The sequence below is a fragment of the Ischnura elegans genome, chromosome 3 (genome assembly GCF_921293095.1).
Source record: "Ischnura elegans chromosome 3, ioIscEleg1.1, whole genome shotgun sequence".
Taxonomy (NCBI): domain Eukaryota; kingdom Metazoa; phylum Arthropoda; class Insecta; order Odonata; family Coenagrionidae; genus Ischnura; species Ischnura elegans.
In genome coordinates this window covers 84,095,275-84,111,080 of record NC_060248.1, presented here as the reverse complement: position 1 = coordinate 84,111,080, position 15,806 = coordinate 84,095,275, and positions in this window count along the sequence as shown.

The window sequence follows — 15,806 nt, the reverse complement described above, 5'->3', positions numbered from 1 at the left end:
TGGGGGGTTGTATCTCCAGGGGATGTATCTCCCTCCCTCTGCTCTTTTGTTCTCGTCTGTGTAGCTTGCTCCGTTCAATTTGTGGGTCATCTTATTTTTTTTCTCTAAGTAAAAGGTGTTCTCTCTTCGTACCATATTCAGCGATTATTTTCATTTTAATATGTTTTAATTACATTTTCTCTTCCATCTCTCTCGATTGTGTGAGCCCGCGTGATAATCAGTGCTCTTCTCCACTTTTAATAGTTTTCTTATTGATCTATAGCAACAACTTATCAGCCAATGTATTCGTATAATTTGTTTTTGTTTCTCAAGAAAGCGTAATAAGTAACCATTCGAAGCGAAAGTAAAAAAGACTAATTTGTAGAAGAGACTGAAAAATTACGCTGCTTAGTTTACGGGAAAAATCGTACAGTTAATGTTGATGGCAATTTGGCACTACCTTATTTTTTGAATTTCTAAGATTTTTATAGTTTATAGTGTTTTTATAAGGCTATAATATCCTTTTTCAACGTAATAAGATGGATAGTGTAAGATTATGGTGTGGAAGTGAACATTGCTATAGTTTGAGGAGTTATTTAGCCGACCTAAGAGTACATTACTAGATTATTAAGGAACAATTATTTCATGAAAGCAAATGTATCCTTTGCCACTAACCTGTACGTTTTAATGCGTTTTTAACAATGGCATGACCTTATTTCATGAAAATTTATCATGATCTTATGCTACACAAGCCCTATTGCTGATTCTATGGTGAGCTTTACCCTCACCTATCAATAGCAACGTTCAGGTTGAAAAATTAAGGGAGTGATACAGTAAGCCTTAGAAATAACCATGAAATTAAGAGAATGCATCACATCATAACTAGACCGGATGTGTATTGCCTTTTTCCGTGACGAATTACTTGCTTAGGGTCCATAGAGTGGACCTCTGTCAAAATTTACCTTTACATCGACGTCTGTGTAGAAATTTTGCACATAAGAAATCACAGAGAAAAGATTTTAGAATTTGAGATTGGTGTAGACAAATACTGACAGGCGATTATGCCAGCATCTCGCAATGTTACGCTTCTGAGGTTTCACAAACCGTAGAATTTTTCCCCCAGCACCTCAGAAGTGTTAATATTTATTTATAAATTTTGACTCCAAATCTGGTGACGTCACAGATATAGCCAAGTATAGGCAGTATTTTGAAGTTCAACGGGTGACCGCTAAAGGCACGCAAGTGGTCGCTCACTTTAAGGGCTCACTTCGACGGGAACTACTCATTTACATCGTGTAATTTCTTTTGCCAACGGCAATGAATGATTCTTTGAGCGATTCATTTGAAGATCCAGCAGCTCACCGAATGCGATAATTTTCAAAATTTCAAAATACAAAACAGCCACTAATGAGGGTATATTTCAAATGAAATAAATTCCCTGCCCGGGACTTTCTAATTTTGAAAACAAAAAAAATATCTCGAACACGGAAAGGGTATTTAAAGGGAGTCATTTCCGGAAGATGATTCCGGCGTAAGGTTTGGAGACTGAATAAATGTGGGAGAGGCAGGAAAATGAGCCATTGTTGCGTTCGACGTTGATGTGGACTCCAAAATTATCCAAATGTCAACTTTCTCCTTTGTGTGTGCGAGAGCTCACTCCGATTGAATGACAGTTTGAAAGAGGACTTTGATATATGGCCATGCTCATGGAAATGACAACGTGAAGAGAGGCAGGGTGACTTAATTAATGCCCAGAGCCACGGGTCTTGTTAATTTCCGTGGCTTGAGGGCGGAATATATTTTCAAATAAAAATAAATAAATGAAATATTCTGTCTCCATTGCATCCTACTCATAAATGATACACTTACCCGGAGCGTGGAGGAAGATTTATTATACGAAGGAAATGAAGTAAATGAGGTTTTCTTAAAAATATCAAAAATATAATTGTTTACTGTTCAATACCAACTGCAGTTCACAGAAGAGGTTTCTTCTCACTTTACTAGCAATGGGAATTTATTGTAGAAAACCGCAAAGTGCTTATTGATTGCGACCGCATTGCTGCCGCATTTGTGTAATTAGCGTAAGAAATTTTGCCGTTGAAATGTAAATACTCATAGGTAGATAAAGACGAAGACTCAAGACAAACACTTTTTTCGAAACAAAAAGCATTTAAATCTATAAATTTCGTACAATGGTGCGCTGGGAACTCGCCATACTACCTTTTGGTAATAAAAGCTGTAAATGCAGTGAAAACGGCAATGGAGTGAAGAAACATTTATCCCCTCTTAAAAATGGAATTATTATTAATTCAAAAAAACATTCATCATTTAATTTACCTACTGGTCAATAAAATTATAATTTTGAAAATTGAAGATGTCATTTACAATATAAAAAAGTATACCTTCTTATATTTTATGGAAGCAGTATACGTCTTAAGCAAAACGTCCTTAGGATGAGTTGGAATTGATAGCTTGTTTTGACTGTGTTGTCGTGGTTGAGCGCTTAAGGAAGAGTCCTAAACTCTAAACTCTCCGTTATGTTTGAGGAGATGAGCCATTATACTTTTCGTGAGTTAAAAACCTACCGCAATCCCGTGCGCCACCTCTACGCTCCTTCTAAGGATCAGGGTTTTCTTCCTCGCGTGCGTCCGAAAGGACCATAGATTTTGGAGTATTTTAATAGTATAGATTTTTATGCGTCGGAATCGATAGGAAAAATTCAAAAGTATTCAATTGAGCCGTCAAGGGTAACTTTTCATGCTCCCAAAAAAATTGAGGATCCTCTTTCCCCTTTCCTTTTTCCTGATTCTTACACTGTATGGAGCGGTTCATTGAATATTTATAGTTCAAAAAGTCTTTCATGTGTTGAAATGAAGCGCTTTTTTTCTATAGTCAGTCATTGAAGTCATAGTGCTGATCTTGGCATTTTTTTGTTTGATGAATTTATTTTTAGGGACTAAAACTGTGATGGCTTAATAAGTAGATATTATTGATAGTCTTATATGCCACACATTCATTAAGAGATTAGCGTCCAAAATGATGAAATAAGTCGAAAGGTAGCCAATATTATGTAGATTGTTGAAATTTCCTATTTCTATAATGTTTTTGGCAAGGGGATTGAAACAAAAAACGATGAAAGGTCAATTGAAATTAAATTGAAATAGTAATAATGATTTATTATAACCTCTTCTCGAAATAATGCGTGATAGCTGACCTACTCAAAGACGTTCATTTTCATTTCGTTACCATTTAAGTTACAGTTCCTAAAAACACTGCATTGCTATTTTAAAGGAAGTTTGTATTTGATAAGGTTTTGATTTTGATCACTGATTGCTTGAATATGTTAAGTTTGCCTCTTGCGTGAAATGCTTATTTTAATGCACCTTTATATTGCTAAATCCATTATTTGGCTTTTATTCTCCAAATAACAATGAATATCCAACGGTGAATCAATAATTTTATTTGGTGCTCACATAACAGCGGGAGTGTTGATCGCGGTATGTTCAAACGGCTTATGGTAAATTAATCTAAGCCTGACCTTTAAAATTGGAGAATGAAATGATTATGGTTAATGCGTGATTAATTTTAGCTGTAATCAGTTATAATGTTGGCAATGCGATATCCATGAAGAGAAGTATAAATTACACGATGCCAAAATAGCGATCATATTTCTAATTTTTTTAAAATTCGTGTTTCCAAGCTCTTGACATAAATTGGAATGGACTTTCACGGTATGATTTTCCAACCTGAATATTGCGAAAATAATGATGCCATAAGTTTACTGGGATGGAATTAACTTTCTGCTAACGATGAGCCATCAATTTTCATAGACGACCGACCAATGTTTTTTATTTTCTTTGGGATTGATATGCCTACCTTTTTGATAGGCATGAATTTATGTGGGTTGAGTTAGAAATTTTTTTGAAATGCATACTGCAATCCCAAATATGCTGCTTGTAAACTAGAACATCATTGCCGCCTATCTATCGGAGCAGTCACTTCCGTTATCATTAGTATTGTGCTTACTCTCTGACCTACATGATTCGTTCAAAAGAAACTTTACTTTCACGAGTTAAAAATATTCTATATCTAATATATAAAATTCTCGTGTCACGGTTTTATGTTTCCAAACTCCTCCAAAACGGCTAGACCAATTCCTATGAAATTTGGTGTTCAGTGTGTTCAGTAGGGCTGAGAATATGTTGTACTCTATTTTTCATTTTTCTTCAGGGCCCATGAGGTCCTGGAATGGGCCCTGAGTCATTTCCATTAGAAATACAAGTAAAGTTCGTTTTTAATGACCGCAGACCTTTTATTCTTTTGCATATTTAAATTAGTGATAATGGACACATACAGTTGAAATATATACCATTATAAAGAAAAACAAGAATGAATTCTTATTTTTGCATTCGAATTTCGTTTTCCATGTGATTTACGGTGAATTTAGAGAAAAATCATCCAAAAAAGCTGAAATATTAGCGTTTTTGGCTTACTGTCCCCTTGAAGACCGTCTGTATTGTTTATGTCGTTTGAAATCTCTTTTTGTCACCATAAATTATGAATGGCATATTATAAGGAGATGTATTATTACCACGAATCCCTATTATTACGGCGGAGATGCCAGTTGAATACAAACAGGTTCAATTTCAAATTAGATTGGCATTCGCAATGACAAGCCTCAAGGCCAAACGATGTCTTTTTGTGGCTTTGAGGCTCACCGTGATCTTCATACGGACAATTATACGTGGCATGTTCACGCGTGGGTAAACAATCCAGTTTGTTTGTTTGGGCTAAAGATAGATTCACTAAAAATATCGTACACTCCATTGAACTAAGAGGCTGATAACGTTTTCTTCCATAGGCATAATTTGTGATAGAGATGTCATTTGATATTTATAGATTACTAGCAGGTAACCTGGTGTTGCTCGGGGAGTGTAGTACCCAGAGAAGCGGGAAACTTGTAATTGGGAATTCATAGTCACATGTCAGGATTTATAGGTAAAAGAACAAAGCAGGTCTGATTATGGTATACATATATATATCTGCAAAAAATGGATAACAATGATTTCTGTATATCGCGCACGGGATGAACTTACGCATACCCTAGAAAAAAGTTTTGCACCAAGAGTATTAACAGTTAAGAGTAGAATCCTTTTAATTATGTTTTACCAGACCGTGTCAAGGGTTTTGTCTACCCAGCAGGATTAGCTACTACAGAAGTTGCATGACGTGACGTAACTAATGGTAATGGAATAAGGACGCAAAGGACGCGTCGGGCAAAACCAAAAGTAGCACTACGTGATTTGGGAGCATGAGATGCACCTACGAACTAACTTTGGTTGACAAACAGACATCCTCTTTTATATCTATAAAAGATAACAAAAGTACAATGAATTAAAAAACGAATGTTTATTGTTTTGTACAGGTGAACATCGTTCACAGCATCTTCCTCTTTCAGTCATATACCACATCCCCACACACTTACAATAAGTTAGTTATTTTTTATTTGACCACCAAAATATTTACTAGAAATAATTTATATGGCAAAAAACGCTTGCCGGGTCAGCTAATTTTTTTTATATTATTCAAAGAGTTAATACATCTTCTCCTCTCCAAAATTGACGGTATTGTAACCACAGTGTTTCGATGGTGTAAAGGAATATCAAAATATACGTAAATAATTTCCATTAAAATGTAAAAATTATTCCATTGCATTCTTTCAACCTGTTATTTCATGTAAAATCTAAGTCAGCGTAGTGCCTAACACACTATCGCTGGTTAATAATGTTGTTAGCTGTAGCTATGAAGTTTCATATAGAGGATTATAGAGGATACTTAGGAGAGGTTAAATCATATCTTTCTTTGCCGGCCATGCTCATTGAGGGGACCACCGTTCCAACCAAGGGATTGAGTCACCCACATTTTTGAGGTGGTGAGACCCAAATAGGTCCACAGAAAGTGTGGAATACCTTACGATGTGGAAAACGTTACCACTAGTGCACTGGAATACAAAAATTGCTCATTTATTTTGGAGCAATCGGGATAGATATAATCTAAGAGGAAGTTTTTATGCGTATTTCCCTCTCCGTGATCGGCACCGCGATGGCTGCCACTCGATCTGACAATACCTTTTTCATCCTTCAGAAAGAAATTATTTTTTCACCTTTTTTTACCCAAAAAAGGGCAAATAATAATACAATTTAAAAATAAATTTGCATTAAAACAGTGTTTTTATTACGAGCTAAAAAGAATACGAGTACATTTTTGTTCAACCAATTTTTCAGTGAGCTACGATGTAAAAAATTTTTAGCTATCAGTCTCGATCCTCTATATGATTGCAGCGTCACCATCAGATTTCGTGGCCAAATTTTTTGAACTAATCTCCATATTTAACATTAAATTCTGTATAACAATATAGATGCATTAAAAACCGTAGTAAAATGTTGGAATATTGTATGTCACCTGGTTCTGATTTATCCTGAAAATTTCAGTTTGTTAGCTAATCGGGAAGTGGGTTAAAACTGAGTATTGAAATGGCATTGGTGGTATAAATTGAAAAAAAAAAATGTTTTTATTTCCGAGGAAGCGAAATAGATACGTCCGTTGAGGTAACGTATTTTTTTTCTCTATCCCGCCCAGCCAAGCGCTGCGGTGACTACCGCTCGAAGGGCGAGTGGGGTGGTCTTCCGAATTTGCATGGCGATTCCCGGGTGTGTACAGAGTGGGCGTGGTCGCCCCACCCGCCCCGAGATTTTCGCCACCATCCGGGAGTGAGCTTTCGTGTAGACCACCGCACCGCCCAAGCGTCCCCCTTTGCCGTGTTTGCTCCGGAAGGCCAGATGAACTGGCGCCCTGTTTGCTTGGACCGCCCCGCGCTCGGTGATGAAGCGGGTGGAGATCGTCGGGGGGGGGGGGGGGGTTGGTTTCCACTTGCAGTGGTGCCTTGGGTTCCCTGCTTCCTCCGTTGGGTCGTCCTCTGTGTCCCGCCCAGTTTTCGCTTCCGCCCTCATTACGCTAGCTGCAAATCTAGCCCCCTTGTACGTACGTGGAGAAATAGTTTTCGCGCGCCCCTCTCTCAGAGGATTTCCTCTCTATGTTTCCGCGCTAGTCGTCCCTCAGTCGCGACGGAAGTAATGCCTAACTGGGCAGAGTTCCTTGATGATGTGCGGTGCTGGGATAAAATTGGGGTGGAGGGCGAAGGAGTAGATGCTGTGAGAATCGTGGCTGCGACGCGGGTGTGATAATTTGAGAGGATTGTCACGTTGTTAAGCCCGTATATTTTGCGCTTGGTACACCGTGAAGTATTTCTGGGATGCTGGCATTGTAGCTTTACTTAGAGTGCAGGCTCAGTTCTGATTTTAGCCAAAAGGCCAATTTTAAGGTCAGAGAGTCTTTTTCACGATTTTTTATCGGGTATTAAGTCTATTATCTGGTAAAAAGCCCCTGAGTTACCAATAAATTTAACAAACCGTGGGAGGCCAACGATAGGGTTTCAATAATGTTAATGAATAGTAATCCGGGAATATTTGACTCCTTTATTCTTGAATTTTATTTTTAGAAAAAATGCCAGATTTGTCGTTGTGTAGCACTATGTGACTTCAGAAAATATGCGTTGAATCGAGAAATTTGGATTTTCGCTTTCTTGTTCATTAGTTATCAGACCGTTTATTAGTTAGAGATGATTTTGATAACAATGAAGTTAATAATGAATAGCTGGAAGTTCCTTGATAATACGGTGCCAAGATAGTAGGAGGAAAAATCTGAGATAGCAAAACGTGAAAATTTGAATTGAGTGTCCTGATTGCCCATTTTATTGCTATTTTTTATTGATAAAATAATGGGTTCCCACTGGAGGATATAAATATTATTTGGAAGAACTTACAGTACTTTCCTGAAAAAAATCATTTCTTGATTCATTAAAGTCTAAGAAAATTTTTCTCTAAGGCTTCTGAGAAAAGTTCTCTCAATTAATCAAAACTTCGGAAAATGTCGATAGACGAATTCTCGGTTTTGACTGACCAGATTTCTTCATCCACAGCGAAAATTAGAAATTTTTGCCTTATATGCAGTAAATAATCGAAAAAAAAATTATGACTGCCTTTTACGTCTTTATCGGGATGAATATTTTTGCTCCATGAAAGCTTTATTGTAAAGGAACTCCTGCTTATCAGTGAGAATGAAAATAACTTAGCAACCAAAGCATGAAATTGATAGATAATCGCGTGAAAGTGAAGCAGCGATTAATTTTTATTTAAATTTACTGTTAACGTTTATTTAGGAGCTAAATAATTAACAATTGGACTTAAGAATAAGAGGGTTATGAGCCCTATCGATTTTTGAACGTGATTGCTCCAGGATTATATGAACTCGTGTTTTAACATGGGTATTCCTGGAATAATAAATGTATAGACGAAACGTTCTTGATCTGTTGTTTTTTTTGTAACGACGGGGCGAAATTTTAGGTTCCTACTTCTATTTATCTTGTCCTCTGAGCTTTCGCAGGATAATAATTCATACGTGAGATACTTAAATTTTCATTGCTAAAGAATTTCAAGTATTTTAAAGTTATGAATGTATAATAAATTAAATCTACTTACTCAAGCAGAAAAAAAATAAATTTTAATTTCCTTATACGGGCCGAGTATGCCAAGAAATGTTGAGTTAAATCGCCATTCTCCGTGACATCACAAACGAAGTGTGTTAATGGTAACTTAGGCTAAGATCGTAATTATTATGAATGCATATTGGATAAAAATTAGGATCTATTCAACGAAAATTTGGCTGGAAACTCTCATATATCATTAAATTAAATATATGTAGAAAGCATATGCAGTGAATTCTAATGTAATTTTTATCTTTATCATTTAGGTTAATGAAATTATTGGGAGGAAAATACACTTTTTCTAACAAATAGCCTTAGTTTGTACACTAAAAGTGCAAATTAGGAAAATCAATGAGACATCAACCGATGTATTGTATAATCGAATTTTTTGTTTTCAAGGGTTCCATTTCATTTGTCTATGAGTGAATATTTTATTGCCTAAATCCAGAATTTGTGTTTCCGATATTTTATAATTACCTTTGTTTTTTTTCCACGTGGTATTGACTCGCTACACATTTTTTTCCGTCTCTCCCATTTGTATTTAAAAAGCTTATGCGCTGATAAATTTATTTGTATTTATAGAGCCATAAAATTAGCCTGCTGGAACGTTTGATGTGCCGGAACTGGTTATGAGCTTCATATATCACTAATAATTTTGGAATTAATGACAAGAAAAAAACGTGTATAGCTTCGTTTCAAGGAAAAGTTTTGAGCGTTTGCTTACTTAAAAAATGCCAATTTCGGATTAAAATTCGAATATTTGGTTTCGAAAATTCGGATATTATTAGATTTTCATATTCGCCTCAATTAAAATATAGTGATTGTTGGAACAATTGGACATTATCAAATTCCAAAGAGTTTGCTATGTCATAGGAGAAAACATGTAGCAGTATATATTTTTGTATGTTAATTAATTGTAAAAAAAAACCCTGAAAATCATAATACCTCCAATGAAATAAGTGATGTAATTTTGTGTAACGAAACGTTTGTTATTGCCTTGAGGAATGATGTTAAATTTTTAACGGCATTACAAATACTGTGCCTTCAATATCACATAAAAATTGATGACGCAGATACAGTAATTATCGTGCTGATAAAATATAAAAATGATTCCAAGGTTGCAAATATGAGATATGAAGTAAAACACTTTGCACTTTCCACATAAAAATTCATTGAACTACAGTCGACAGTTCGCTGCACTGCAGCATTATCAATACTGAAAGCTGCTGCAGTGCAGCGAAACATGTCGACTGTAGTTCAATAAATTTTTATGTGGAAGGTGCAAAGTGTTTTACTTCATATCTCATAATGGATCTCTACAAAGTATCTGCCTCATCCATCCAATTCATTTGCAAATATGGTCATTTCACTGCATCATTTCTGTATTAATTATATTTATCTTATTGTAAAGGTTAGTGTGATCTATTGATGACCCCCTATCACTAGATTTTGTTACTCTTCTTAAATATCAAAATTAAAGTTGAACTTTGTCAGTGTATTCACCTCATATGTACTCCTGTCGTAATCATGTCGTAGCTCCTTCACATGTTTCCAATCATCCTCTAATTTGGTGATTCGTGGACTTGCTCAGAGTACAACATGACCATCCACTGTTAGTAAATATATCTCATACAGGTTGACGAAAAGCACAAAACATGAAGTCTAAAGCTGTATCCAGGCTATTGAGACGTCATTTAATTCTTTTTAGTTTTTACTCAGCTGTTTAATTATACGTGATGCGGTTGAAAATCTAGGATGGAATTGGATTGATACTACAATTTAAATATCCGGTCGCACAAGCGCACGGAATTCTGGAATTTATTGAATTATACAAAGAGGAGCTACGGAGAACAAAGAAAAATGTACATAAGTAAAGGATATAGGTTCATTTTTATGAATTAAATCTGTCACCAAGAGAAAACTTAGCAAGTTATGCAAGGATTTTCATTTTAAATCAAACGTGTCAGAGAAATGTTAGATTTTTTTGCTTTATCGCAAGCGTTGAGGCATTTTTAGAGTACCAATAATGTTCATGTGTCCTTATAAAAATTCTTACCATAGTTATCTAAAGTTCTTGTACTTGTGGAAATCTAAATAATAAAGTATCAGAAAAGGCAGCTGTGAAGAAAAAAAGACAGTAAGTACGCAAGTATGTCACATACTTAGTGGATGAGCATTGCCAGGAGAATTCGTAGTTTATCGTAATCGCGGATCATAGGTGTTTGTTAGGTTGAGTTTGGAACGTTGGGAGGAATGCGACGTAGGAGTTAGAGATGTGAGAAGCATCGAGCCCCTATATGCTCCATTAACGGCGTTGCCTGTCGGCGCAAACTTTCGTGACATAGATATGGGGAGGGTGGAATTCTGATGCGGGAGCTAGAGGTGGCCGATCGGCAAATGCCCGGAGTTGAGTCTTGGAGACGTTTCAGCGGCATTCAGTGAGAGACGCTGGTTCCAATTGTCGCCTCGCCTGAGAAATCTCATCCGAGGGTCTAGTTAGGATCGGAGTCGGAATCCTTAAAGTGTGCGAAACGGAGATATGAGATCCGAGGGAGGGAGAGGGATTGAGTAAATAGGGCGTCTATTTGATCCGAGGAAATTCCAAACAACTCCTCAGAGTCTGATATGGATTGTGCTCCCTCGTGGTTGCATATCTCTCCCAGCCCTGAGGCGTATGATGTATGCTCAGGGTTCCTTGGGCATGTGCCAATTGGAGTACCAAGTTTTCCTGCACTAAAGAAGGTAGGAGCAATAATCAAGACAATGATGAGTATTCCAGTTGTCGGCTTTGCTTAAGTTGGTGAAAACGCTTGCATTTCTTAGGTCAACTTTGGAGAGATTGCTTTACGCCCTCGTATAACACTTGGGTATTAGAAGTTACCTCTGTATCCCCAAATATTCGCTAACTAGCTCTGTCAAAGTACTCCTAATAATGGCATGTGAGCGTCATCAAGAGAAATTTTAATTCTAATTAGTAAAATAATGAATCAAGCTAGCTTTTTTTTATCACTAAGGTTATTCTGCTGTGTAGAAAATATCAGGCTTTGTTTTCACATTTTCACCACAAAATTTCCAATTCATGAAAAAAAATATTGTGGCTCTAAGGACAAGAGTTTAAAAATTTTTCGTGTTGTTTACTTGTTGTAATGAATAAGGGAATATTAATGTGTCGACCGAATTGAAAAATATTCAATAACGACCCCAGTTTATTTTGGTAAAAAATCTGACACTCATCATCATGTTCCATATAATTGCGTTTTATTCGGTTTTATTCTGAATAGCTGTATTCAGTCCTTTCCTCATCCTACGGCTATTTAGCTTATTTTTCTCTGATTGTAATACATCACCTGTATGCGTTGAATATTTATTTACGTTACGAGCATAACATATAGAGTTCCTATTTTGTTCTGTTGGAGGACATATTAGAGAGTGAAACTTAAATTCTAAACTTTCTTGAAATAATTCGTGTATCGTCATTATATTTAGCCCTTTTTTGTGTTATAATTACCTCTTAATATGAAGTTATCCCTGTTGCTTCATATGAATGATCTTTTATAGCGGAATAGCTTCCTGTTTAGTATTTTTACAAATAACCGAAGTGACTAAGTTGATTTGCTTTTCTTGATGCAATACCCACTATTTTTAAATCCTACTACATACTTTGCAAAACCTTCCATCTTCAAGATTAAAACCAAAACCTCGTAGGTGGGAGGGCGATCATTGTAAAAATAATATACCTCGCTATGTTATCCTATTCGTGTTATGGTAGTCTCTGTTTCCGCGTATTGAGTTTAATCTCGTTTGAGGGCGAGCATGAATCACAGTTGGAGTGTTGAACTATTCGTAGAGACAGGAGTGTAGGTAGTGCACGCAGAGGGGGTATGTGCTATTTGATCCGAGGGAATTTCTAACAATTCCCCGAGGATACCGTTGTGCCTCAAGAGCCCTCAACTCCTCAGAAGAAAAAAGTTGAGGTTACAGGGAACGCGAGTGGAACGTCTTGTTCCCTTTATTCCATGTTGTTTCAGGTGGAAGTGAAGATTCGGATCGCATAGGATGGGAATAGGACGTGATATTTCAGGTCATTCGGTACGCGAGGGCCTCAAGGAGGTTTTGAAAGGCGGTTTAAACGAAATGCAATTGGAATGCCTGGGGGAAGTGGCTCACTGATGCTCGGAGAAAAAATGAAAGTTCATTGTGACAAAGTACCTCAGAGAATCTGAAAATGGGTTTCGTAACATTTTGAAGGTCACTGCCGCGCTGGCCATAATTTTTTATTTTTAAAAACCTTTTAATTGCTTCATATTTGGCATCTCTAAAGGTCGTTTTCTTTTAATGATTATCGGTCACTAGTTACGGCTAAAATTGCAAAGGAGTGAAATTTTATTTTTATCGAATATTTTTATTAAACAATATTAGTTCTAACTAAATGCGATGTTTTCCTCTACTCTTGAAATTTACTAAACTTTTATGCTATATTTGAGCAATTTAAAAAAATGACGCTTTTTCTTGTGTTTTTTGAAATATATTTTTGTAACTATTGATAGAGGTGAGGGCATTAAGTTGAAATATGGATGTTCACAATTGTTATTAAGGTTCAGTTTCTGTTTTTTATGGCTAAATAATTATTTTTATTCACCGTATACCAGAGAAATTCTTTAAAATATAATGTAAATTAATGTGGCATCAAAGGAACCTAGGTATTTGTGGAAAATCTTTAAACCTTTTCTATAGTACTCAAAACAATAAAGAAGTAAGCTCAAGAAGAAAATGAGTTAAATTTTTTATGTTATTTCAAATTGTGTGTGTAAGCAATTTACGTACAATTGAAGTGAATCCTGTATCTGCATATTATTACTATTATTATTGTTATTATTACTCTTATTATTATTACTATTACAGTGTATTTACTATTATTGTGCTGTAAAACCATGGTGACAGAATGGCAGATATATTCGTAATTTTAATCGTGGAAACATGGGTCAGTCTGACGAAATATAATGCAGTATTTTGAGTAACTTTTTGCCGGCCAATCTATGCTTAGTACGTTCCCCTAAAATAACTAAAAATATTTTTTTTATTAATTAGAGCAAAGTAAAGACAGTTTATAAAATTAGTGAACACGGTTGCAAAGGAAATTGACTGACAGTCTCGAGGCACGTGTGTCATTACATAAAAATTTTACTTACGAAAAAATCAATTGAATTAACAATAAATTTATTTGATTGTTTTATTGAAGTCGTTTATTAAAACTTTCAATGATAATTTGACCTATTTTTACAGCTTCAGCGGGCATTCATTTTATTCGAATTAAATATCCTTGTAAACATTAACCTCGGCAGTTCATCGGTAAGCATTAAAATAAGATTAACTGATACGCAAAACCTGTGATGTAATCGCCCATTCATTTTGAGGTCAGGACTAAATGTAATTACTGGTGTTGCAGCCCCATATTTTTTGTCATTCGACTCAGATTAATAACGGGGCGGTCACCCATTAGGTCTGGAAACTGGGCCGTAATATTTCATTTATCCCTTGATTCATACATTCAGTCATTATTTTGAGGAAACAAACCATTATTTGAATTCAATTCATTATCAGCATCAGACTTTCATGAATTATCGTTCCCATAAACTCTCCATGCCGTAGGAGTTGTGAAATGAGTCAAATTTTCATCTTATTTCGATTAGAAGACCTTAAAATCCAGCTCTAATTTGATCACCTTAGTTGGGATGGTGAGAAGCCAAGTGATTTTTTTGTAAACAGAGCTAGGAACAGTAATAAGGTGAAGAAAACAAAAGAGATGAACCAGATATTTGGTGGTGTATTTAATTTTCCACTAGATGTCAACACAAAACAAAGACTCACTCATTTCCAACCACCATCGCATTCACTCATTTCCCTCGGCCACCAAGTTTATATACACTTGGTGGCCAAGGAATGATAAGGGTGGCCATAAATCTGTTGAGAAACAAAATCACTTGTACCCCTTGAATTCTCACCTTCTCCATCGTGGTGACGAATTCGCCATATTCCTTTAAAGAGTGTCAAATATCGATATCATTCTAATTTAATTAAATTTCATAGTTTTAATCAGGAACATATACATTTTAGGAGTTTGTGGAGTCTCTAATACCTTTGTTTAAATAGGGTGCAAAGCCCTTTATCTCAGGTTATTTGTGATCCCACTACATTATTGCGGTGATTACTTGGAGAGAAGTTTTTCATGCCGGAGGATTCTTCTGTACTCCCACGAGTGAGTAATTGCCTCAGGAAACAACTGGGATTAAACAAACGGAGGAGGTGTTATTCGAAAGGGAAAGTTTATTCAGAAACTGAATGTAGATGATTCGGCTCGACCGTATGAGAACAAGGTCCTTTAACTCAGTTTCGGAGTTGAAATAATTCTATTGTATGCATCTGATTAGTTTACGCGAAAAAGTGTGCCTGTTTCCAAGGCGGTATTTAAAAATTTTATTAACCTTGTTGCCACTACAGCATGTGGGACCGAGTGCTTCCAAACTATGCTGAGAGAGTATTATCGCAATACAGTGAAATTGTGAAAACTACGATTGTAAGAATGGCTCCTACAAACTATGGTAATCATCCTAAAATATAAGACCATATGTAGTGGTTCGTACTATCGATTTAACTATGAAATCTATGAGGAATAGGTTTATGAAATTTTTAATTGCAATATGAGTGTCTGTAGTCAATAGTTGAGCATCGAAAACTTGAGCGAATGAGTAGTTAGCCTTTTAGCTTTCTACCCATGCAAATATTTTGATTTCATTAATGGAGATATTTTAGATTCAAATTTATTTTTCATGATAAGTTTAATTTTAGAGAATGACATAAACTTTTTACAGAGAGACTTCATATGTCAATTAGGACATTGGGTATTGGTCTCCTTTGGCTCTCTGCTGGGGCAAGGCTAGAACCAACCGCTGGATTCTTTCCACTATTACTTCCTGCTCTTCACACGCAGTGCAAATGATCGCAACGACGCGACGGCCTGACGGTCACCTGCTCAATGTACTATACCATATCTCAGATACGTAATTCATCGGAGGGAAATCATTATCCTTTTAACTTGCCAAATTCACGTAACTCAGAAGCCGCTCGCGAGATTATTCAATACACATATATATTCATTGTATTTTGCAGCATATTGAAATTACCATTTCCTATCTGGCAAAGTTGCTCAGCTACAAGAAGTTTTCTG